The sequence below is a fragment of the Cervus canadensis genome, chromosome 22, assembly GCF_019320065.1.
Source record: "Cervus canadensis isolate Bull #8, Minnesota chromosome 22, ASM1932006v1, whole genome shotgun sequence".
NCBI lineage: Eukaryota > Metazoa > Chordata > Mammalia > Artiodactyla > Cervidae > Cervus > Cervus canadensis.
The window spans coordinates 52,786,394-52,809,312 of NC_057407.1; the positions used below are offsets into that span (position 1 = coordinate 52,786,394).

The 22,919-nt window shown below is 44.2% G+C and overlaps 1 protein-coding gene across 4 annotated transcripts in view; it reads left to right on the forward strand.

The window, feature by feature from the left end:
* Positions 1-22,919, forward strand: part of OSBPL10 (oxysterol binding protein like 10) — a 308,456-nt gene that overhangs the window by 202,335 nt on the left and 83,202 nt on the right. The gene's annotated exons all lie outside the window — the stretch shown is intronic.

Sequence of the window (22,919 nt, forward strand, 5' to 3'; positions counted from 1 at the left end):
CTGTTGCTCAGTTGCCAAGTTGTGTCCAACTCTTTGTGACCGCATGAACTGCAGCACGCCAGGCTTCCCCTCCTTCACTCTCTCCCTGAGTTTGCTCAGACTCGCATGTAGGTCACCACGGAGCATTGAGTGGAGTTCCCCGTGCTATGCAGTAGCTTCTCATTAGTTATCTGGTTTATACAGAGAAGTGTGTATGTGTCTCCCAGCTCATCCCACTCCCTCTTTTTCCCATGGTACCCATACAGTTATTCTCTGTGTCTCTGTTTTTGCTTTGCATATAAGATCATCTATACCCTTTTCCTAAATTCCACATATATGCATTAATATGAGATTTTTATTTTTCTGATTTACTTTGTATGACAGTCTCCCTCCACATTTCTGCAAATAACCCAGTTCCATTCCTTTTTATGGCTAAGTAATATTCCATTGTATATTTGTACCACATCTTCATCTGTTCCTGTTGTTGGACATCTAGGTTGCTCCCATGTCCTGGCTATTGTAAATGGTGCTGTAATGAGCATTGGGGTTCTTGTATCTTTTTGAATTATGGTTTTCTCTGGGTATGTGCCCAGGAGTGGGATTGCTGGGTCATATGGTAGTTCTGTTTTAGTTTTTTTAAGGACCCTCCATACTGTTCTTCATAGTGGCTATACCAATTTACATTCCCACCAGCAGTGTAAGAGCATCCCTTTTCTCCACACCCTCTCTAACATTTATTGTTTGTATATTTTTTGGTGGTGGCCATTCTGACTGGTTTGAGATGATACCTCATTGTTGTTTTGATGTGCATTTCTCTGGTAATTAGCGATGTTCTGCATCTTTTCACATGTTTGTTGGCTATCTGTATGTCTTCTTCGGAGAAATGTTGATTTTGGTTTCTGTCCATTTTTTTCCTGAGTTGTTTGTTTTTTTGATATTGAACTGCATGAGCTGTTTATGTATTTTGGGGATTATTCCTTTGTCCATTGCTTTGTTTGCAAATATTTTCTCCCAGTCTGAGGGTGGTCTTTTCATCTTGTTTTATTTGCTATATAAAGGGTTTTAAGTTTAATTAGGTCCCATTTGTTTATTTTTGTTTTTATTTCCATTACTCTAGGAGGTGGGTCACAGACGATCTTGCTGTGATTTATGTCAAAGAGTGTTCTGCCTGTATTTTCCTCTAAAAGCTTTATAGCGTCTGTCCTTACATTTAGGTCTTTAATCCATTTACATTTACATTTAGGTCTTTAAGTTTATTTTTGTGTATGGGGTTAGGGAGTGTTCTAATTTCGTTCTTTTACATGTAGCTGTCCAGTGTTCCCAGCACCACTTATTGAAGAGACTGTCTTTTCTCCATTGTCAGTTCTTGCCTCCGTTGTTGTAAATCCGGTGACCACAGGTGCCCAGGTTTATCTCTGCATTTTCTCTCCTGCTCCATGGATCTATATTTCTTTTTGTGCCAGTACCACACTGTTGTAATGCCTAGAGTGTTGTGGTAAAGCCTGATGTCACAGGGCCTGGTTCCTCCAGCCCCACTTTGCTTTCTCAAGATTGTGTTGGCTATTTGGGCTCTTCTGTGTTTCCATACACATTGTAAAATTTTATGTCACTGGTAATGTCACTGATGAGGATTGTATTGAATCTATAGATTGCTTTGGGTAATATCATTTTCACAATATTGATTCTTCCAATCCAAAAACATGGTATATCTCTCCATCCGTTTGTGCCGTCTTTGATTTCTTTTATCAGTATCTTATAGTTTTCTGCATACAGGTCTTTTGCTTCCTTAGGTAGGTACATTCCTAGGTATCTTATTCTTTTTGTTACAGTGGTAAATGGGATAGTTTCCTTAATTTCTCTTTCTGATCTTTCATCGTTAGTGTATAGGAATGTGAGATTTTTCTGTGTTTTAATTTTGTATCTCACAACTTGACTAAATTCATTGATTGGCTCTAGTGGTTTTCTGGTAGCATCGTAAGGATTTCCTATGTGTAGTATCATGTCATCTGCAAATAGTGACAGTTTTACTTCTTTTCCAGTTAGGATTCTTTTTTTCCTTCGATTGCTGTTACTAGGACTTCCAAAACTATGTTGAATAACAGTGGTGAGAGTGAAGCCCTTATCTTGTTCCTGATATTAGAGGAATTGCTTTTAGTTTTTCACCATTGAGAACGTTTACTGAGGGTTTATCATATATGACTTTTGTTATGTTGAGGTAGGTTCCCTCTTTGCCCACTTCCTGGAGAGAATTTTGTCAAAAGCTTTTTCAGCATCTATTGAGATGATCATATGCTTTTTATTCTTCAATTTGTTAATATGGTGTATCACTGATTGATTTGCCTATATTGAAGAATCCTTGCATCCCTGGATAAATCCCACTTGATCATCATGTATGATTGATTCCTTTATTGTTGGATTCATTTTATGACCTAAATCAAATCCCTTATGACTATACAGTAGAAGTGGCAAATAGATTCAAGGGATTAGATCTGATAGGCAGAGTTCCTGAAGAGCTATGGATGGAGGTTCGTAACATTGTACAGGAGGCAGTGATCAAGACCATCCTGAAGAAAAAGAAATACAAAAAGGCAGAATGGTTGTCTGAGGAGGCCTTACAAACAGCTATGAAAAGAAGATAAGTGAGAGGCAAAGGAGAAAAGGAAAGATACACCCAACTGAATGCAGAGTTCCAAAGGATAGCCAGGAGAAATAAGAAAGCCTTCCTCAGTGATCAGTGCAAAGAATTAAAGGAAAACAATAGAATGGGGAAGACTAGAGATCTCGCCGAGGAAATTAGAGATACCAAGGGAACTTTTCATGCAAAGATAGGCACAGTAAAGGACAGAAATGGTATGGACCTAACAGAAGCAGAAGATATTAAGAAGACGTGGCAAGAATACACAGAAGAACTATACGAAAAACATCTTCACGACTCAGATAACCATGATGATGTGATCACTCACCTAGAGCCAGACATTCTGGAATGCGAAGTCAAATGGGCCCTAGGAAGCATCACTACAAACAAAGCTAGTGGAGATTGTGGAATTCCAGTTGAGCTGTTTCAAATCCTAAAAGATGATGCTTTGGAAGTGCTGCACTCAATATGCCAGCAAATTTGTAAAACTCAGCAGTGGCCACAGGACTGGAAAAGGTCAGTTTTCATTCCAGTCCCAAAGAAAGGCAATGCCAAAGAATGCTCAAACTGCCGCACAATTGGCACTCATCTCACATGCTAGCTAAGTAATGCTCAAAATTCTCCAAGCCAGGCTTCAACAGTATGTGAACCACGAACTTCCAGATGTTCAAGCTGGATTTAGAAAAGGCAGAGGAACCAGAGATCAAATTGAGTGCATGGATTCCAGAACCTTCTGTCTTGGGGGGTTCTATGAGCTATTTTTACTGTTCTGTTTCATTAAAAAAAATATTTATTGACTTGGCTGCACTGCCTCTTAGCTGCAACACGGAATTTTCCGCATGCTGTGGCGTGAGAACTCTTAGTTGTGGCAGGTAGGATTTAGTTCCCCAAGCAGGGATCCAACCCAGGGCCCCTGAATCTGGAGTGTGGAGTCTTAGCCACTGGACCACCAGGGGAGTCCCTGTTTTTACCATTTTAAAATCCCTAACTGAAGCCAAGCAATTGTCTATGTTTCTTTGCTCTTGGCTGCCGGGTACTCTGGTTTTCTTATGTGGATACTCTAGTGACAGCAAGAAAACCATGCTGAGCAAGGTAGGGTTCCTTAGCATGAAAGGTTGAGAACCACTAGCCTGACTGCATCCTTTGTCTTCACTGGCCTCACCCTTTTCAGAATCTTGTTCGTCTGGACGGCCCTTACTCCATAACTTAACAGTATGGTTTTATCTGTTCTGATGGTTCTGTATGAACATGTTTTGTCTCCTCTGTTCATTCTTAGAATCCTGAGGGAGCTGTGTCTCTTGCCCCTTTCCTCTCCTCCATGGGACTTGGCACCCTCTAGGCCAGTGGGCTTATTATTAATATTTTTTTGGTTGTCAGTATTTGTTTTTTTAAAAACTGAAGTACAGTTGATTTACAGTGTTAATCTCTGCTGTACGGCAAAGTGATTCAGTCATATATTAACATATTCTTTCCTGTTCTTTTCTGCTATGGTTTATCACAGGATATTGAATATAGTTCCCTTGTTGTTTATCCATCCTGTCCATAATAGCTTGCATCTGTGAATCCCAAACTCCCAGTCCATCCTTTCCCCAACCCCCACGCCCCTTAGCAACCACCCGTCTGCTCTCTGTGAGTCTGTTTCCTAGATGTGTTCATTTGTGCCCTGTTTCAGATTCCACATGGAAGTGTTATTGGGCTTATTTTGTCGCAGCCACCGTTTTCTCCAGCGTGGAGGCATGGAGGGTTATGTCCGACAAAGGTGTCCATGCTTTTGTCAGCAGGGGGCAGCATTGGAGAGGGTAAAAATGGTCAGAGTTCTTCAGATTCACCTGTGTCAAAGCTGGGGAAGTTGTTAATAAATGCAGCTCTGTTAGAATCTAGCATGTATCTTAAGTTTGAAGCAATACTTTAACTTTTCTTTTACTAGAGAAAATGGCATCTTTTAGATAAATAGTTTCTTTTGTTTTGTTGGCCCATGCCACGTGGGTGTGAGATCTTATGTTCCCTGACCAGGGATTGAACCTGCGCCTTCTGCGGCAGGAAATGCGAAGTCTTAACCACTGGACCACCAGGGAAGTCCCGCTGTTTTGTTTTTTGTTGCTTTGGAGTAGGGTGGAGGGTAACATATACAGTCAGAAGCATGAGTATCTCTTCATGCCAAGGGTTACCTTTGCTGCTACTATTGCTACTAAATGTACGTGAAAAGTGAAAATCGCTCAGTCATATCTGGCTCCATGGAATTCTCCAGGCCAGAATACTGGAGTGGGTAGCCATTCCCTTCTCCAGGGGATCTTCCCAACCCAGGGATCAAACCCAGGTCTCCCACATTGCAGGCGGATTCTTTACCAGCTGAGCTACCAGGGAAGCCCATGAAAGTAAAGCCAATTGATCCCTAGGGTGAAATATGTATTTACATTGCAGCTGTGGAAAGAATTACAGCTTGTGTTTATTTTGCAGTTGGGAAGCTGGAGATAAAATACGAAGAGTCGCTAACACTGTACAATTTCTAAAAGATTAGGTTAAAGCTGGTAAATTAACAGTATACAGGTAGGCCTAGAGGGAGATGGTTATCTTGAAGTATCTTCTGAACTGAAGGAAAAAATGCATTTTTCCTTCTGTAAATGCCCAGTTTTGCCTAAATTAGGCAGCCCAAACCACTGACACAAATACAGTGGAGGCAGAGCATTTTCACCATGAAAATATAAATCTGGAAATTGAAGCAATGGCGCAAAGCCTGGGGATGCATTTAGCCAGAGCATCATTGAACACTAGCCAGGTGCTAAGGACACACGGCCGTGGGGCTGCCCCTTTGACCTCAAGAATTTAAAGGAACTTACCTGGTGGTCCAGTGGCTAAAACTCTGAGCTCCCAATGCAGGGGACCTGGGTTCAATCCTTGGTCAGGAAACTAGATCCCACATGCTGCAACCAAGAGTTCACATGCCACAACTAAAGATCCCACATCTTCCAACTAAGCACCCGTGCAGCTAAACAAACAAATACATATATTAAAAAAGAAGAACTTGAAGAAAGGTGAGCATGCAACTTCTGCTTGAGCAGATGGGCAAAGCTTCAGGAGTTGGGCCCTGAAATGCCCAGCTAGTGGGATCTGACCATGAGGGGTGAGGAAGGAAAAGATTTCCAGGCAGGATGTAACCTAGAGAAAGTCAAGGGGTGCAAAATTGTCTGAGAAGGTAGAGTATTCACAAGAAGACGGGGACATGATACACAAACCATCTTTTGTGAGAATTACACATAGTTCTGTTTTCAGATCCTATCGTTTCCAAGGTCATTGCCAGGACATTTCCCCTCTCTCTCAGGTTGGGTGATGGGAAGAGAAGAATTTATTCCCAGGGGAAAAAAAAACGGTTTTCATCACAGCTGAACAGAGGAAGCTCCAGAGGGCTCTTGAGTGAGTGGTGGCTAATGTTGAAAAACCCAGAGCTCCTTGGTGCTAACTTTAATTTCCACAAAGTTAGTGGTGGTGTTAGACTTGGGAACCTGATAGGAGGCAATAGGTAACACAGCTTGGGGGTTGTCATCTCGATGTTGGAAAGTCTCAGGAAAGATGTGAGCTGAGAGAGGAAAAGGGATCAAGCCCTTGGCTCTTCTTAAATCCCTTTAGGGTTTTCCCTGGCAGTCCAGTGGCTAAGACTCTGCACTCTCTTGGGGGCCTGGGTTCGATCTCTAGTCAGGGAACGAGATCCTACATGCTGTAATGAAGATCAGAGATCCTGTGTGCTGCAGCTGAAACCTCACACAGATAAATAAATAAATATTTTAAAATAAAGAAATAGATAAACCCCCTTTAATCTGGGGGGCCCTGTTGACCTTGCATTATGAGATGATGTCACAGGTAACAGAGCTTGGGAGTGAATCCTGCGCTCAGTTGGAGATGGGTTTTTATCATACGCCTTTGTAAGAAGTTAGTAAACTTCTGGAACCCTCTGGGGAGCTGTGGAGGTGAGACAGTCATGTCGCGCATGCATTAAGTTTAGGGCAGCACCTCAGCATTGAAGTACGTGTTTTGGATGAAAGCATTGACTGCTGCTCCAGCTGAGACGTTCATTTTCCTACGAAGTGAGTTTTTAGGGGATTTGTAAGTAGTGTGTATCCTTGTATCTCATGCATATCAGAATCTTATACCACAATCAGAGAGAAGTGAGTCCAGGGGAGACCCCGTTCTGAAGGGGAGGTCTGTGTGTGCAGGGCTGTGGTATCACATGATGTCATTCTTTACATCCCCAGCATCTGCTGATTGGACTAGGGTGGTCATCTGATCCACCACCAGATTCACTTTCTCTTGAATATGAATGAGGAGAGACCAGAAGGCAGCTATATGAGATGGGGTCAGTGTGACTCCAGGGGCTCTGCTGGGATGTGTCCAAGTGCAGGAAGTTTTCAGCTGAGCAGGAGGAGTGAGAGAAGGTGCAGACCTCAGAGACTAGGGCGGCCGGAGGGATGCAGAAGGGCAACTGTGATGTTGCTGCGGAGAATGGTCCTTTCTGGTAGATACTGGGCACTCTACCCTGTATCCAACCAGTGGATTCCCTTCTCCTTGAACTAATATGGGTGCATTTCTGCTCTTTGCTACTAAAGGCTCTCTATGACCATGCTTGCCAGACCTGAGAGGCACATGAGCAGAGGGTGAAGCCTTGTCCTCTTCCCACTGTAGTTCTCCGACATGATGTTGTCGGAAAACAGTTCACCCGCTCCTGTTCGTCCCCAGAACTGGCACGGTGTCTCCTTCCCTTGTCCATTCTGAGGGCTCACGGCTGTCACTCAGAAGGTGTCTGGACCTTTTCTTCATGCAGATGCACCTCAAATCCTCATCTTCTGTTGTGCCTGTGAGGGGGGAGAACGCTACTCTCAGGAGATGCCTGGGTACTCCCCTCATCTCTTCATTCACTCATTCTTGCTACTAGGATTTTTTTGCCTGCGGTTTGCCAGAACTTTCCTAGATGTTAGAGAAACAGCAGTGAACAAAAGAGCCAGGGTCCTCATCCTCATGGAGATCAGAGCTGCCTAAGAGCCAGACAGAGGAATCAACTGGTAACATAGCACATTACTTACTTGCAACCACGATGTGTTCTGTGGCCATGAGGACTGTGAGCTTTCTGGAGATGGTGGAAGGCTACCTGGTGAAACCAACCTCTAAGATGAGGTCGTAAGAAAGAATCTCCCACCAGGAGATACACTGTTGGTGGGAATATAAATTGGTGCAGTCATTATGGAGAACACTATGGAGTTTCCTTAAAAAATAAAAGTAAAAATAAAGCTACCATATGATCCTGAAATCCTACTCGTAGATGTATATCTGGAGAAAGCCATAATTTTGAAAAGATACATGCGCCCCAGTGTTCATAGCAGCCCTGTTTACAACAGCCAGGACATGGAAGCAACCTAGATGTCCATCACCAAATAAATGGATAAAGAAGATATGGTACAATGAAATACTACTCAGCCATAAAAAAGAATGAAATAATGCCTTTTGCAGCAACATAGATGAATCTTGAGGTAATCATATTAAATGAAGTAAGTCAGACAGAGAAAGACAAATACTATATGATATCACTTATATGTGAAATCTTAAAGAAAATGATACACATGAAGTAATTCACAAAACAAATAGAGTCACAGACATAGAAAACAAACTGTGGTTACCAAAGGGGAAGTGTGATGCGGAGGGATAGATTATGAATTTGGAACAAACACACTATTATATAAAATAAAGAACAGTGTAGCACAGGGAACTACATTCAGTATCTTGTGATGACCTTATAATGGAAAAGAATCTGAAAAAGAATATATAAATATGTATAACCAAATCACTTTTTCTCTACACCTGAAGCATTGTAAATCAACTATACCTCAAAAAAAAAAAAAATCAGGAAACCAACATTTCGTGGTCGAGCCTAGAGCCCATTCAGGTAAGGCTTTGATTTTCTGCAGGGACGTACAGATTAATTTGAGGCTGTAAGAAGCAGGGGGCAGTCGTGTGCCTGGAGATAGATGCCTTATGTGCAGTTAAAGCATCCTGCTTCCGCTGTCCTCCAGGCTGTAGGTCCAACATTGCAGGATGCAGAGGGAAGTGACCTTTATTCTTCGGGTAGAAGGAGCAGCTCCAGATTAGGGTCACTTGAAGGGAGTCCTCAGACTTACTAGAGGACCTTGCCAGCTTGTCTGCACTTCCTGAACCCGTGGCGCTGTGTCCTTCCTTCCCCGCTTGTTCTCTCTGTTCCCCTTTCTCCCCTCTCCTTTTGCCTTTTCCCCTCCCTCCCCCCCTCCATCCCCTTCTTGTCACTGCCCTCTTCCTTCCTTCTCTTCCTTTCTCCCATCCATCCGTCCACCGTTCCTCCCTTCCTCCCCGCCAATCCATTCATCCATCTGTCCATCCATCCAGCATTCGTCAGGTATCTCCTGTGAATGGGGTCCTTTGATGAATAAGATGCCATAGAGTCGCGGATTAAGTGATCGATCTCATCAGTAGGCTGGGATCTCAAGATGGGCAGGTATGGAAATACTTACAAGTTTTCCTTTGTGTGTTTATTCCTGTTAAGAGTGGTCATGGACTACACACTCTTACCCTTCCTTGAGAAGTGGGTGCCAGCGTCGTGAGGAAGAGTGGAGAAGGAGTGAGAACGGATCCAGGCCAGTTCATTTCCATCGCGTGAAAGCCGTTTCCAGCGCAGGCACCTGCGAGGGGTGGCAGCTCTTTTGTAAAGCATAGTGTATGTTGTCACTATTCTAGCTCATGTTTGAGCACTTAGAGGATTACGTTGTAAGCAGGTGTGTGCAGGAATTGTGTCCTCTCTTCTTTAGAATGGTGGCTGCAATGTCACTTACCCAGGGGGATACAGTTAATACTAATTACTGGTGGCTCATCCCTTACCATAATTTCCTCTTTCAGAAAATGAAAGCAGACTCCTGATAAATGCATGTGTCTCGCCAGAGTTTCATATGTCAGGGCTCAGATGCTATAAAGGATTTGCCTGGAGGCGTGATGTTCTTGTCCAGTTTTTCCCCCTCTTTCAAGTGCCCTTTGGAGAAACATTTCTTTCCTGAAAGTCGTTGGCACTAGTGAAATTAATTTTAGCTGAAAAAGAGCTGTGTTGTCATGTTCTTGTCTGCTGGTTTGGGTAGATGTTTGAACTAAAAGCAACTATTAATGTTTAAAAAGAGAAGCAGGCTTTTAGTAGGTAGAGCGGTGGCCTAGTCTGAGATAAGTACATGCTACCATCCTGAAGTTTGATACAGATATCTGTTGGCTTTTTTTTTCGCCCCAGGAATTCTTAGAACAACCTCTCCCCCAAATAAAAGGATTTCCCCAAATGAAGACTGAATGCTTCAGAAACTTAGAAGTTCTTTGAGATAGGCTGAGCACGGATTTGGAATATGAGTGTGATCAAAGGTAGAGCAGACTCCAGTAATTTCATACTCATTGATCTTTGGTTTGTAAGGTTTCATTCTGCAAGAAACAGAAACCTGATTCACCAGCCAGTGACTACTGAGAAATGTTGGGCCAGCTGGAAGGCTGACAACGTGGATCTGTAAAGCAGCGTTTTAGTTTTTGGTTTTTACCTGGGGTGTGTGTGTGCGTGCATGCACGTGCGTGCATGTGGATGTGCATGCATGGGTGTATTTTTAAACATGATGTATATTTAAGTTTCCGATGAGAGGACTTCTGAGTGAAACTTAAACACCTGCGTGAAACTTCCACACCATTTGCAGGACACATCCTGCAAGGAAGAGTTTGTGGTCTAACTTGTTCTAGTTCAATTCAGTGTGAGTTGTGTCTAATTTCTTTTAGGCGGAAGGCCACACCATGAGAGTGTGTGTGTGTACATACATGTGCGTGCATATGCTGTGATCATGAGTTGTCTAGAGCATTGCCATTCTCTGTGCCTCCTGGGAGTGAGGCAGACAGGCAGAGAATTTTGGCTCCAGGACAGGGGACTTCAGTCCTCATGTCTCCAGCTGCATGGGTCATGACTTGGGCCCCAGAGTGGCGTATCACAATGGCCGGCCTGCCTTGTGACCAAGGCAGAGGGCGAGGTGAGAGACGATGAGTGTAGAAGCACTTTGTACACGGTTCATCTTCCCCTTGACCCAGAGGCGAAGTGACCTTGGTCCTATTATTCATGTCAGTGCCTGTGACCGGCGTGGCTTCTGTACTGCAGATAGATGGCTTTCCTCTTCAGCTTAGAGGCTGGATTCACATCAGATGCAGGGCCTCGGTGAGCTTGGCCAAGGTGGACAATCCTTCCCTTATCTGGTGGGTCCTGGGAGCAGAGCAGGCAGTTGGACAGGGTTTCAGGGTCAGGCATTATTTCCTATTGTTTTCTTACCCTTGACTTTTTAGAAGAGAAAAAGTCTTGTGCTTCATGGCTGCTTCATGAGCTTTCTTTACAAATTTTTTAAAAAATTTGTTTTTGGCTGTGCTGGGTCTTCCTCGCTGTAGAGGGCTTTCTCCAGTTGCAGTGAGCGGGGCTGCGCTCTTGTGGAGGTGCCCGGGCTTCTTATCGTGATGGCCTCTCTTGTTGTGGGCTCTAGTCACGTGGCCTTAGTTGCTCTGTGTCATGAGGAATCTTCCCGGACAAGGATCGAACCTGTGTCCCCTGCACTGTCAGGCAGACTCTCAACCACTGGACCACCAGGAAGCCCCTCTTCATGAGTTTTCGGAATCCCTGGACTCTCCTGGTCATTCTTCCCCTCCCTGCCCAGGGCTGTGTGTAGCTTCCCACCCATCGCTGGGCGTCTTGTCCTCCGCCCTGCAGGCGTGCCCACCCAGCCATCCACGTGCCTGATTTCCACTCTCACCATGGAAACCTGCTCCCTGGACTCCCTTTCATCCTATTTTCTTGACTGGATATGGAAACCGCTTTTCTGTTCAATATATTTGACATGTAACATGGGGTAATTTTAAGGTGCATCTCCTGTTAATTTGATACATGTGTATAGGGTAACAGCATTGCCATTGTAGCAATATTTAACACCTCTGTCACATTGCATAATTATCCTTTCTTTTTAGTGGTTGGAATAATTAAGTTCTAGTCACTTAGCAAGGTTGATTATGGTACAATATTATTGTCTATATTCATTATACTGTACATGAGGTCTCTTGGGCTTATTTACTACTCATTGTTGGATGTGGAAATTTCTTAACATTTTTTGAAACCCCAGATTATTTAGGAACATGGGCAGTGGATTAAACAAACAAACAAACAAAAGTCCCGAAACACTGGTTTTTGCTTTGGGGAGTTCTTTTTTTTTCTGGTCTATGTAACTGATTATGAGAAAAAGGCGATTTTCAGAGAGTATCAAGGAAGAAGACAGCTCACACACTGCTGAGAAAACACAGGGGTTTGGCTGCACTGGTCTTTATTGGGGTGTGTGGGCTTCATAGCTCCACAGCATGTAGGATCTTAGTTCCCTGACCAGGGGTTGAACTTCATCCCCTGCACTGCTAGAAGGATTGTTAACCACTGGACTGCCAGGGAAGTCCCGGAAATACAAATTGATAACAGTTTTGGTTTTTTTCCCCCAAATGGCAAGTTGGCAGTATTTCTCAAAAGTCTTAAAAATTAATGTTAAATACCTTCAAATTCAACAATTACTTTTTTAGGAGTTTAAGAAAATCATTGCAAATTTATGCAGAGATCTGCCTACAGAGAAGTTTATGGAATTGCGATTTGTCACAGAAAAGAAAGTTAGACCTCATCGTAAGGTCCGTTGGTGGGGAACGGGGCAGCCAGTTGCGGCCCATTGATGTGCTGGAATGATCTGCAGTATCTTAAATAGTATTGTCCCAATTTATTGACATAGTAGATGGAATTTAAAAGCAGTATTATGATTTGCAACCCCTTTCATAAAACGTCAAAGTACATATTTGTGCATGAAAATGTTGTAAGTATATTTGCCTAAATTTTAACGTTTATTTCTCTGTGTGTTATGGGTATATGTTTTTTCTATCTTATTATTATTTTTATCCTATGATAAGTATTGCTTTTGTTTAAAAAAAAAAAAAAGAAAGAAGAAAGATATTTATAAGAAAAGCAGCAGTGGGTGGCTCTTCCACCAAAGCCCCGGTCATGGGCTTTGTGCTGGGGAGGTCAGCCTTGTACGCCTTCATCTCATCTAGCATCCTGCCAGGGCCGTGTCTGTACGAGGGAGGCAGGAGCTGTCAAGCAGTGAGGGATGAGTGGGACAACCTGACCCCTTACCTTCTACTCACAGTCCTGTTGGCCTGTTTCTTTGAGAGCAAGAGATGATTCCTTTTGTACCTGGCACCCCTCATTACCAACTTGGTAACATTCAGTACAAACACGTAGAATTAAAAAAAGTAAAGCTTTTAACCTGTGTATCACCATCTTCTGTTACCTCCTTATTTGAAAAGTTGGAGTGTAATTGCCTTACATAATCTTGTGTTAGCTTCGCTGTACAGTGAAATGCATCAGCTGCGTGTATACATATATTCCCTCCCTCTTGAGCACCCCTCTACTCCACCCCACCCACCCCACCCACCCAGGTCATCACAGAGAGCCGAGCTGAGCTCCCTTCCAGTGCCATAGAGCAGCTTCCCGCTAGCTGTCTTTTTTATACACTGTACTGTATATATTCATATGTCATATATATGTCAGATATTCGCCCAATTCATGCCACCCTCTCCTGCCTCTGCACGTCTGTTCTCTACTTCTGCGTCTCTCTTCCTGCCCTGCAAATTGGTTCATTCGTGCCATTTTTCTAGATTCCTCATTCTGAAAATGCATTCTCTGTCTCACTTTTCCTTTAGCAAAAATTCCTTGAGAAAACACGAGGGTGACATCACATGCAAGGAGCCTCTGCCTCAGAGCCAGGGTTGACTTTGCTTTTGGAACGAAAAGCTCTCCACAGGGTAGCTACTAAATTAAGACATCTGTGAGGTGTCAGCTTCTTGGAGCTGCTGTAACAAAGTACCACAAACTGGCTGCTTTGTTTCCTGGTGCTGGAAACCCCCAGTTCAGGCGTTGGGGGGTTGGTGCCTCTGAGGGTCTGATCCAGGTCTCCCATGGCTTCTCATTCACCCTCTGTGTGCGTCTTGGTCATAATTTCCCTGTTTTATAAGGACACCACATTGGACTAGGACCCACTCTAATGACTGGATTTTAACCTGATGACCTCTGTGAAAAGAAAAAAGAAAAAAAGAGAGACTTTCTCCCTGCTATGAATGATTGCAGCAAGGACTGAAACTCCTGGGTAACATCCAATCCTATCAATAATCTCCTTCCTGAGAAAAATGTGATTGGAGTCATGCACATGTGGCAGCAAGTTGGAACCCTTCCTGGCAGGCCCTGGATGGGGGAGCCTCAGGCTTTTGCTGCTGCTGTTCAGTTGCTAAGTCATGTCCGACCCTTTGCGACCCCATGAACTGCAGCAGAACTGCTGAGTGTGCCCTAATCTCAGCCTTGCTCTTGGCTTTTCTGAGAGTTGGTTGTTCAACACCTTTAATCTTCAAGAAACGCCTGTATTTTTCTAATAAATTTTTTATTGAGGTATAGTTGATTTACAGTGCCATATTAGTTTCAGGTGTACAACACAGCAATTCAGTCTTTTTATAGATTGTAATTCAAAGTTTTTACAAAATAAAGGCTATACTTCCCCCTGCAGTAATGTTATGTTTAAGCTTTGAAAGTTAGGATGTCAACATATGAATTTTGGAGAGACACAATTCAACCCATAACAATGTATTCTCCTCCTATTGAAAAAAAAATCTCATTAGTTTGAAAATTTTCAAACATAAAAACATTAGGGAAGGTACTATTAAACCTCCATGTCACCATCAACAGCTTTAGCAGCCCCCAAGCCAGTATCATTTCATACTATCTCTCCCTTCAACCCCCAATGTAGTATTTTGAAGTAACTCTCACCCGTAAGAAATGATGCATTCCACATGGTAAAATTAGATCTAAAGATCCTGTTAAATAAACTAACATTGAGTGTGTGTGTGTGTGTGTGTGTAAACTGGGGGAGTCAGAGCAATACCAGAATGTTAGGGCCTATCTCTGGGAAGTAGGATTTCAGGTAATGTTTGCTTCCTTTTTTAGAACTGTATTTACTGTCTGATTTTGTTGGGATAGTGGTTGAGGGAGTAATTCAACCTTTTTTTCATGAGAAAAACAGAAACTAGTTGTTTCCAGGTAGTGAGAAGGTTGGGGTGAGGGACAGCAGAAGAAGCTTCACTGTAGTTTTCTGAGGCAAAAGGGGTATTTTGCTTTCAGAATATGAGAAGGAAAGAGGAGGAAGTACATCAGATTGTGCCTCGTAGTGAAGAGGCCCCTGAGGAGGAGAGTGAGGAGAGGAGGAGAGTGCCACTCCAGGTGAAGCCGTGTGACCTCAGCACAGACCCCCAGCCTCTCTGAACTCAGGTTTCCTGCCTGCAAAATGGAGGAGATAGTCCTAGATTTCTCTGGCCATGAGGACTATGATCTCATAGTTCTTTTTTTTTTTTTTTTTTAATTGAAGTATAGTTGATTTACAATGCTGTGTTAATGTCTTCTATACAGCATGGTGACTCATTTATGCATGTGTATACACATTCCTTTTTACATTCTTCTCCATTATGGCTTATCTTGGGACATTAGATACAGTTTTCTGTACAGTAGGACCTTGTTTATCCATCCTCTATATACCAGTTTGCACCTACTAACCCCGAGCTCACAGCCCATCCTGTCCCCTTCGGGAAGCACAGGTCTGTCCTCTATGTCCGTGATTCTGTGTCTGTTTCATATTTACGTTCATTTGTGTCATAGTTTGGATTCCACATGCAAATGATAGTGTGGGGTGTTTGTCTTCCTCTTTCTGACTTATCTCCCTTAGTTACGATCACCTCTAGTTGCATCCATGTGGCTACAGATGGCATGATTTCATTCTTATGTGTGGCTGAGAAGTAGTCCATTGTACATATGTACCACATCGTTTTATTTGTCTATCGATGGATATTGAGGTTGTTTCTACGTTTTGGCCGTTGTGAATAGTGCTGCTGTGAACGCAGGGCTGCATGTATTTTTTTGGATTAGAGTTTTGTCCAAATACACGCCCCAGGGTGGGATTACTGGGTCCTATGGTGATTCTGTTTTCACTTTTCTGAGGAACTTCCACACTGTCCTCCACAGTGGCTGCACCAACGTCCATTTCCAGCAGTGCTGTAACAGGGCTCCCTTTCCTCCACACCTTCTCCACCACTGGTTATTTGTAGACTTTTAAATGACGGGCATTCTGACTGGTGTGAGGCGGTACCACATTGTAGTTTTGAGTTGCATTTCTCTAATTAGCAATGTGGAGCATCTTTCCATGTGCCTATTGGCCATCTGTATGTCTTCTTTGGAGAAATGTATGTTAAGGTTTTCTGCCCATTTTTTGATTGCGTTTTTTTTCTGTTTATGGTGTTATGGTTCTTGAATGTTATGGGTTTGTCGTATTAATTTATTTATTTCTGACAGTGCTGGGTCTTTGTGGTTGTGGGGCTTTCCTCTGGTTGCGGTGAGTGGGGGAGACTCTAGTTGTGTCTAAGGGCTTCTCATTGTGGTGGCTTCTCTTGCTGTGGAGCGCGGGCTCCAGGCTCCTGGGGGCTTCAGTAGTGGTGGTACGTGGACTCGGTAGTTGTGGCTCTTGGAGTCTGTTGCAGAGGCTCAGTAGTTCTGGTCCATGGGCTTAGTTGCTCCATGGATGTGGGATCCTCTCGGATTAGGGATCGAACCCATGTCTCCTTATGCCCAAAGGCATAAAAGTGATTTCAGGCCTGAGACTCCCCTCCCTGACCCAGAGCCCAGGGCAAGAGGGTTCCTGCCAAAACAGGCATCTGTCCTCTGTCCGGAAGGCCTGGGCTCTCAGGCCAGCTAGCAGGGACCAGTGGAGGCCTCGGACAGGAGGTTAACCAAGCAGATCAAAATAGCACCATTAAGGCTTTGAAATTAGATCGCCATTGAAACCACAGGCCATGAAAGAGGGCTAGGCCTTGTGTGTTCAATCCAGGCATGTGGCTGCCTCCTAAAAAATTTACACTGGACCTGGAATCTCCTAACATGATAGCCAAAGTGCCCGAGATAGGATCGAAAATCACCTCTCACTCCAAGAGCCAACAAAATTACACCTTGAATGAAAAAAGAATTATCTGACATCTAAACCGAGATGTTAAATGCTGAGCACAGCCTCGGCCATCTGTTTACACTTGGACCCACCTGCCTTCAAGCTGCAGGGGCCAAGCTAAGCACAGAGACCAGTGGTCTGCAAAACCTTTAATGTTTATTCTCTGACCTTTTATAGAAGTTTGCCAACATGTGCAGTCAGGGCATGAAAGATCTAATAGTCCATTTGGGGGAGATCTTTCCTTCTTTTTCCCATTTTTAATTTCCCTTGGTTTGTAATATAGAATAATATGGTTTCTCCATTCTCTACCTACGTTTTATCATTTTGTTCTTCCTCATTATTGTAACCTCATCTGTGTAGCCAGCAGCCTCGCCTCATTGGAGAGGGACCTGCTCATCTTTGTTCTTTATCATCACCATCACCCTCCTGCCCCTACTGAGCAGTGAGGGTCTGAAGATCTGCCTCCATGGGGTTTTCTTTGTCTGGTCACCTGATGGGCCTGGAGGAGAGCTGGGAGTCCGTAAGATGTTTGCGACTCGCTTACGTGGGATCATGCTTGGGACCGTGGAGCCCCGTGCAAGGGGACCTGGTACCCTGCCTCAGGGAAGCTCTCGGCTGGTTAACAGTCCAGTAGATGTTGTTTCAAGAGCCAGAAGGACAGACAGAATATGGGAGGCTGGTTGAGAGGGAAGTGAGCCAGCAAGAAGGAGAAAATTGTTCGGGTGAGCCCAGGAATGACTGTGTTCCCAACACTGCTCCTGGGAGAAGGGCTGGAGAGGTGGGAATGTCACCTGTCCAGGGGTCACTACTGCCCCCTGGTGGCAAAGCAGAGGGGCTCTATGGTTCATACTCGGGAGGCAACACCTCCAAGGGGCTGTGTCTCCCAGCCGCGGGGGGCCGTGTCAGACCTGAGAATTGGGGGGATGGGATGAACTGGGGTATGCGGACTGACACACACACTGCTGATACTATGTGTAGAATAGATAACTGGTGAGAACTTACTGCACGGCACGGGGACCCCTACTCCATGTTCCGGGGTGCCCTACGTGGGAAGGAAATCTGAAAACAAGAGGGGATATGTGTACACACAGCTGACTCACTCTGCTCTACAGCAGAGACTGACAGAACACCGGAAAGCAACTATGCTCCAATGAAAACTTTCTTAAAAATCAGAATTAGAAATTTGGTTGACAAAGCAGAACCTTGAATAGGGATCAGGGAACAATGCCTCAGGGACTGGCAGAAACAGCAAGGTGAGGATGTTGAGGCAAGGCATTCCGTGAGTTTTAGGGTGCATGCGGTGTTGATGGATATTTTAGGAAACTTCTGTAATGAGCTGTCAAGTCATTTCTGGGTGAGGAGTCTGAAATACTAAAGTAATGCTACTGAAGGGAGTTGAATAGGAAATCTGTGTTAATGGAGATGGTAAGCTAGTTAGTAGGTTGGTTAGTTTGGGTTCTAAGGTCTTTGAAGCCTGGCTTGTAAGCCTCAGTGACTTTGGCCAAGTGAAAAAAATTGCCCGAAGGTGGCCAAGGACTGCTCTGTGACCCAGACATGAGACTTAGCAGGGGCTCTGGGGTTCCATCAGGCTGAGGAGAAATGCCAAACCAAGGCCACCTTGAGGTTGACATTGAATTGTTGGGTCTCCTCCCAAGCAGGACAGATTGAATTACTGAAGGTCCCGTGCTGTCTGGGAGCCCAGGAGGTTCTGCCAACAAGGCCGGCAGCTCTGGTGACGTTAGGATAAGAAAGCCGTGCGTGAGGCTGATGCTTTGGTTACCGACGGATGGATGAGTGACGAGCTATTGTTTGTTGATGTCTGACCTGTCGGGACGGGACCTTTCTGGCGCCTCTCCGAACCTACACCAAGCTTTGCAGGTCAGAACAGTCTAAAGTGATCGAGGCAAGTGTAGCCACTGCTCCTCCAGTCCTCATTAGCTGGATCTCATCTTGTGGAGCTGATGTCACTGGGGTTTGGTCTTTGCCTTCAGCTTTGGTTTTAGCTTCACTGAAAGAAAAGAAGAATATCTGCAGCCACTGACTTTCTTAGCATTAACCTATACTTTGATTATGCCATTGTTTGCACCATGAGGAATGGGTCATAGAATTTTCACTTCCTTATGAAGTTGGACTTGACCTACAGTTAATCTATTTTAGAACCTCGGAGTTGATGTATCCAGGGAGTAGATATCTGAAATTTGACGAGGGTCCCATTTACACCCATGTTACGAGGTGTGATGCCCCTGACTGTAGAAATGAAATGCCAGCAATAAATGAAACCTGTGCCTTTTGTTCCCTCTGGTTTTTAAACACCATGCATGATTCATGTTGTGCTTCAGAAGAAGTGTTTAGGGACTTCCCGGTTGATCCAGTGACTTAAGACTGTGCTTCCAATACAGGGGCCCTGGCTTGATCGCTGGTTGGGGAATAAGATCCCACATGCCTCATGGAGTGGCCAAAGAATAAAATAGCGTTCAGAAACCTAATTTGAAATACATGTAATTAGTGGCTCAGGCTGTTCCAAGGCTGGTGGCCGTCACTGGCCACGCTTCGTTCTTGTGTTGAGCTTGTGGGGACCTTGCAGGACAGAGTGAGCTGCTTAGAGACTTGGTGTCGCTTTGTGACATCTCATATGTGCCCTTTGTTAAAATCAGATATGAAAACGCGTAAAACTTGTTCTTCCCGAGTCTGATGGGAGGTTCTCCTCAGGACCTCCCAGTCTGAGAAATGTTTGGGCAGCAATAACCATAATACATCAGTGTGAGGCTGCCAGTCCTGCGTTGCTTTCAGAGTTCATTCAGTTTCTTTTGGAGCCTGATGATGCTAAAAGAAAGTGAAGGTTGGCATCAGTTGTGTCTGTAAAGACCAAAGTTCTATTTCACATCACATGGAAAAGGGAGAGAAAATGAATCACTAGGCGTCTGCTTAACATGTCAGGCACCGTGCTGGGATCATTTTCCTTTCAGTGCTTCGTTTACCAAGGATGCTGAAATCCATCCAGTGCCTGGTCACTGGCCTGTCTTCAGCGCAGGGTGACTCAGGGGGGCGCTATTGGCATTTTTGAGCAGGGAAGTACTTGAGTGGGACTGTGCCCAGGCTTGTGGGGCCTGTGGCACGCCTGCCCCCTCCCACTCAGCACCAGCTGTTCTGCAGTCACTGTAACTGACAAATCCACCCACCGCCAGTTCCGGTGTCCCCTCTGGGTGGCCTGCTGTCTCTGGCGCTGGCAACAGGCTCTCAATAAACACTGTCAGATATTTTCCAGGGAGTAGGTACATGCCACCCATCTCTGGGTGCATGCCTCTGTTGTGATAGGGTGGGAGACTCGGGGAGTCAGCTTTGTGTTCATTGATTTTTAGCTGTTCTGGGTTCTCGTTGCTGCACATGGGCTTTCTCTAGTTGCAGTGAGAGGGATACTCTCTAGTTGCGGTGTGCAGGCTTCTCATCGCGGTGGTTTCTCTTGATGCAGAGCACCAGCTCGAGATGCTCAGGCTCAGGAGCTGCATCTCAGAGGGTCTCGAGTGAGGACTCAGTAGTTGTGGAGCCTGAGCTCAGCAGCTCCACAGCCTGTCGGATCTTAGTCCTGTCTGACCAGGGATTGAACCAGCGTCCCCTGCATTGGCAATTGGATTCTTAATCGCTGAACCACCGGGGGGAGGGGATCCCAATTTTTTGTCTTTTTTTTACCTGAGATTTGCATCATATTTTATGCTTGTGAAATAATTATTTATCCTATGCTATATAATTGGAATATAGTTCTTTTTGTTGATTTTAAAAGTGAGTATATTCCAACTACTATATAGAAAATAGATAATCCCCAAGGACCTACCGTATAGCACCGGGAACCCTATTCAGTGTTGTGTGGTGACCTATATGGGAAAAGAATCTGAAAAAGAATGGATGTATGTGTAGATTCATAAGTGAATCATTTTGCAGTACACCTAAAACTAACACAATATTGTAAATCAGTTATATCCCAAGATAAAATAAAAATTTAAAAAAAATGAGTGGATTCTGTAGTTAATGGCTTCATTTTATTTACCTTTTCTCTTAAGCATTATGGCATCATCTGTAATAGTCAAGAACATATGGTTTACATTCTGTTGTTATATTTTTCTTCTTCTCTTTCAACACATCATTTTTCTGAGACAAGATATTATGGTAGGAATTTACAGAAATGCTGACTACAACAAGTAGCTCGAAGTCAACTTCTCTCTAAACGTTAGCAGTTCTCCATAGAGTTGACTGTCAATGAATATGTAAACATTTTATCTTTTTAATGTTAAATTTAACCATTTTCTTGTCAAACTTAAACTGGTAACAGAGGTATTATTTTTCCTGAATCTTCAGCCATGTTGTCCTAACTGACTGTAATGATTCCTGTAGACTCTGTGTCATAAATGGATTCTTTTGCACCTCAGTGAAAAAAAAGAGACCCTGGAGGTTCATTCATTCATTCAACAGATAGTTGCTTGGGATCCATCAGTGAATCACACAGATAGAATGGTTCCTGCTTTCATGCTAGTACAGATGATTTTAAATTATGTGGGGCAGGAAGCTTTCCCAAGAAGGCAGCCCTTCAGCAAAGACCTGAAGAAGAAATGAATTCTTACTGAGCCCCTATTATGCCTCACGTACTGTTTTAGGAGCCAGAATGGCTAGCTATAACCTCTGTAATCAGCAGAAAATAACTTACATGGCCAGAGGATGGGCATGTAATATGTTTAATGTTACTGTTAAAAAAAATCTTTTTGACGTAACGGCACCAATTTTGGTTAAGTAGGATTGCAATGGGCATACTGTTTATTTTTAAGGCGTTGACTATGCAGAGTGATAGGAAATAGAAGATATTTGTCTTCAAAGGAAAATAGAAAGAGAGGCCCACGTATGGGATGGGTTTTGTGTCTGGGTCCGGTGGTCCTTGCAGAGGTATTGCTTCTCTCCAGCTGGTGGCATCGTGATGGTCACAAGGATCCTTCTGGGGATAATGGTGACAGAGCAGGAGCAACTGCTTCAAATTAAGGATGGCTTTTGTGGGAGATGCTTAGAGAACAGGGAATGAGTCCAGGGAGCAGGAGTTGGTTCCTGCCTCTAATGCTGACCTGTGACCTTGGGCGGACTGCTTTTGCTCCTCCACATATCAGCTCAACTGCTTATTTGTTGGCCATGCAGTTTATGCTCATCATCTTGTTTAGCAAGATAAGGTATAAAAACAGGAGGAGGATGCACTTCACAAGATTACCAGTCGAGTCCTTTTCTAGTTCTCAAATTCCTTTCTCCTTGATTTGTCCAAGGAAACACTGCTTGTCTGTAGCTTTTGAATTGAAGCCAGGCCGCCATGGGGTTACTGGTTTGTCACAGCATTAGCAGTAGAGCGGGGCTGGCTTTGAACTCCTGGTTTTTCTCCTCCTCTTGGCTCCCTACACGTGGTGTTGAGGAAGTTGAGGGCTCTCCCAGCATTTTAGGGGCAGAGTGGGTCAGCACTGGTTTTGCTGTGTGTGGTCTCATCCCCACAGATGCTAGCCCCAGATTTCACTTTGATTTCCTGAACTTCAAGGAGGACCACCAAGGAATTAGGGACGGACAGGAGACAGAAGAAAAGCAAGGAATTAACCTTGCTCTGAGACAAAGCCAGGGGTGCCCATTGTCTCAGATAACCTTCCTGTGGTCCAAGGACCTTAAAGTTGATCACAAGACTTCTACTTTTAGTATGTTTATTTTTACCTTTCAAAGACCTATAAAAGATACACCCAGGATGGCCTGATGGTCCCCTTCAGGTCTAAAGTTCTAAAATTCTCCTGTGTGCAGAGCTGCAGAGGCCAAGTGTCTTTGGGTAGATGAACCTGGATGGATTTCATCCCAGGCCTGCGGCATCCCAGGACGGATGCGCGCCAAGCATCCTCAGACTGCATCTTCATGCCACCCGTAGTCTGGGTGGTGATGCTGTCTTGCACCACACTTTTTTTTTCTTATAATTAATTAATTTATTTTAATTGGAGGCTAATTACTTTACAGTATTGTAGTGGTTTTTGCCGTACTTTGACATGAATCAACCACGGGTGTACATGTGTTCCCCATCCTGAACCCCCCTCCCACCTCCCTCCCCATCCCATCCCTCAGGGTCATCCCAGTGCACCCGCCCTGAGCACCCTGTCTCATGCATCGAACCTGGACTGGTGATC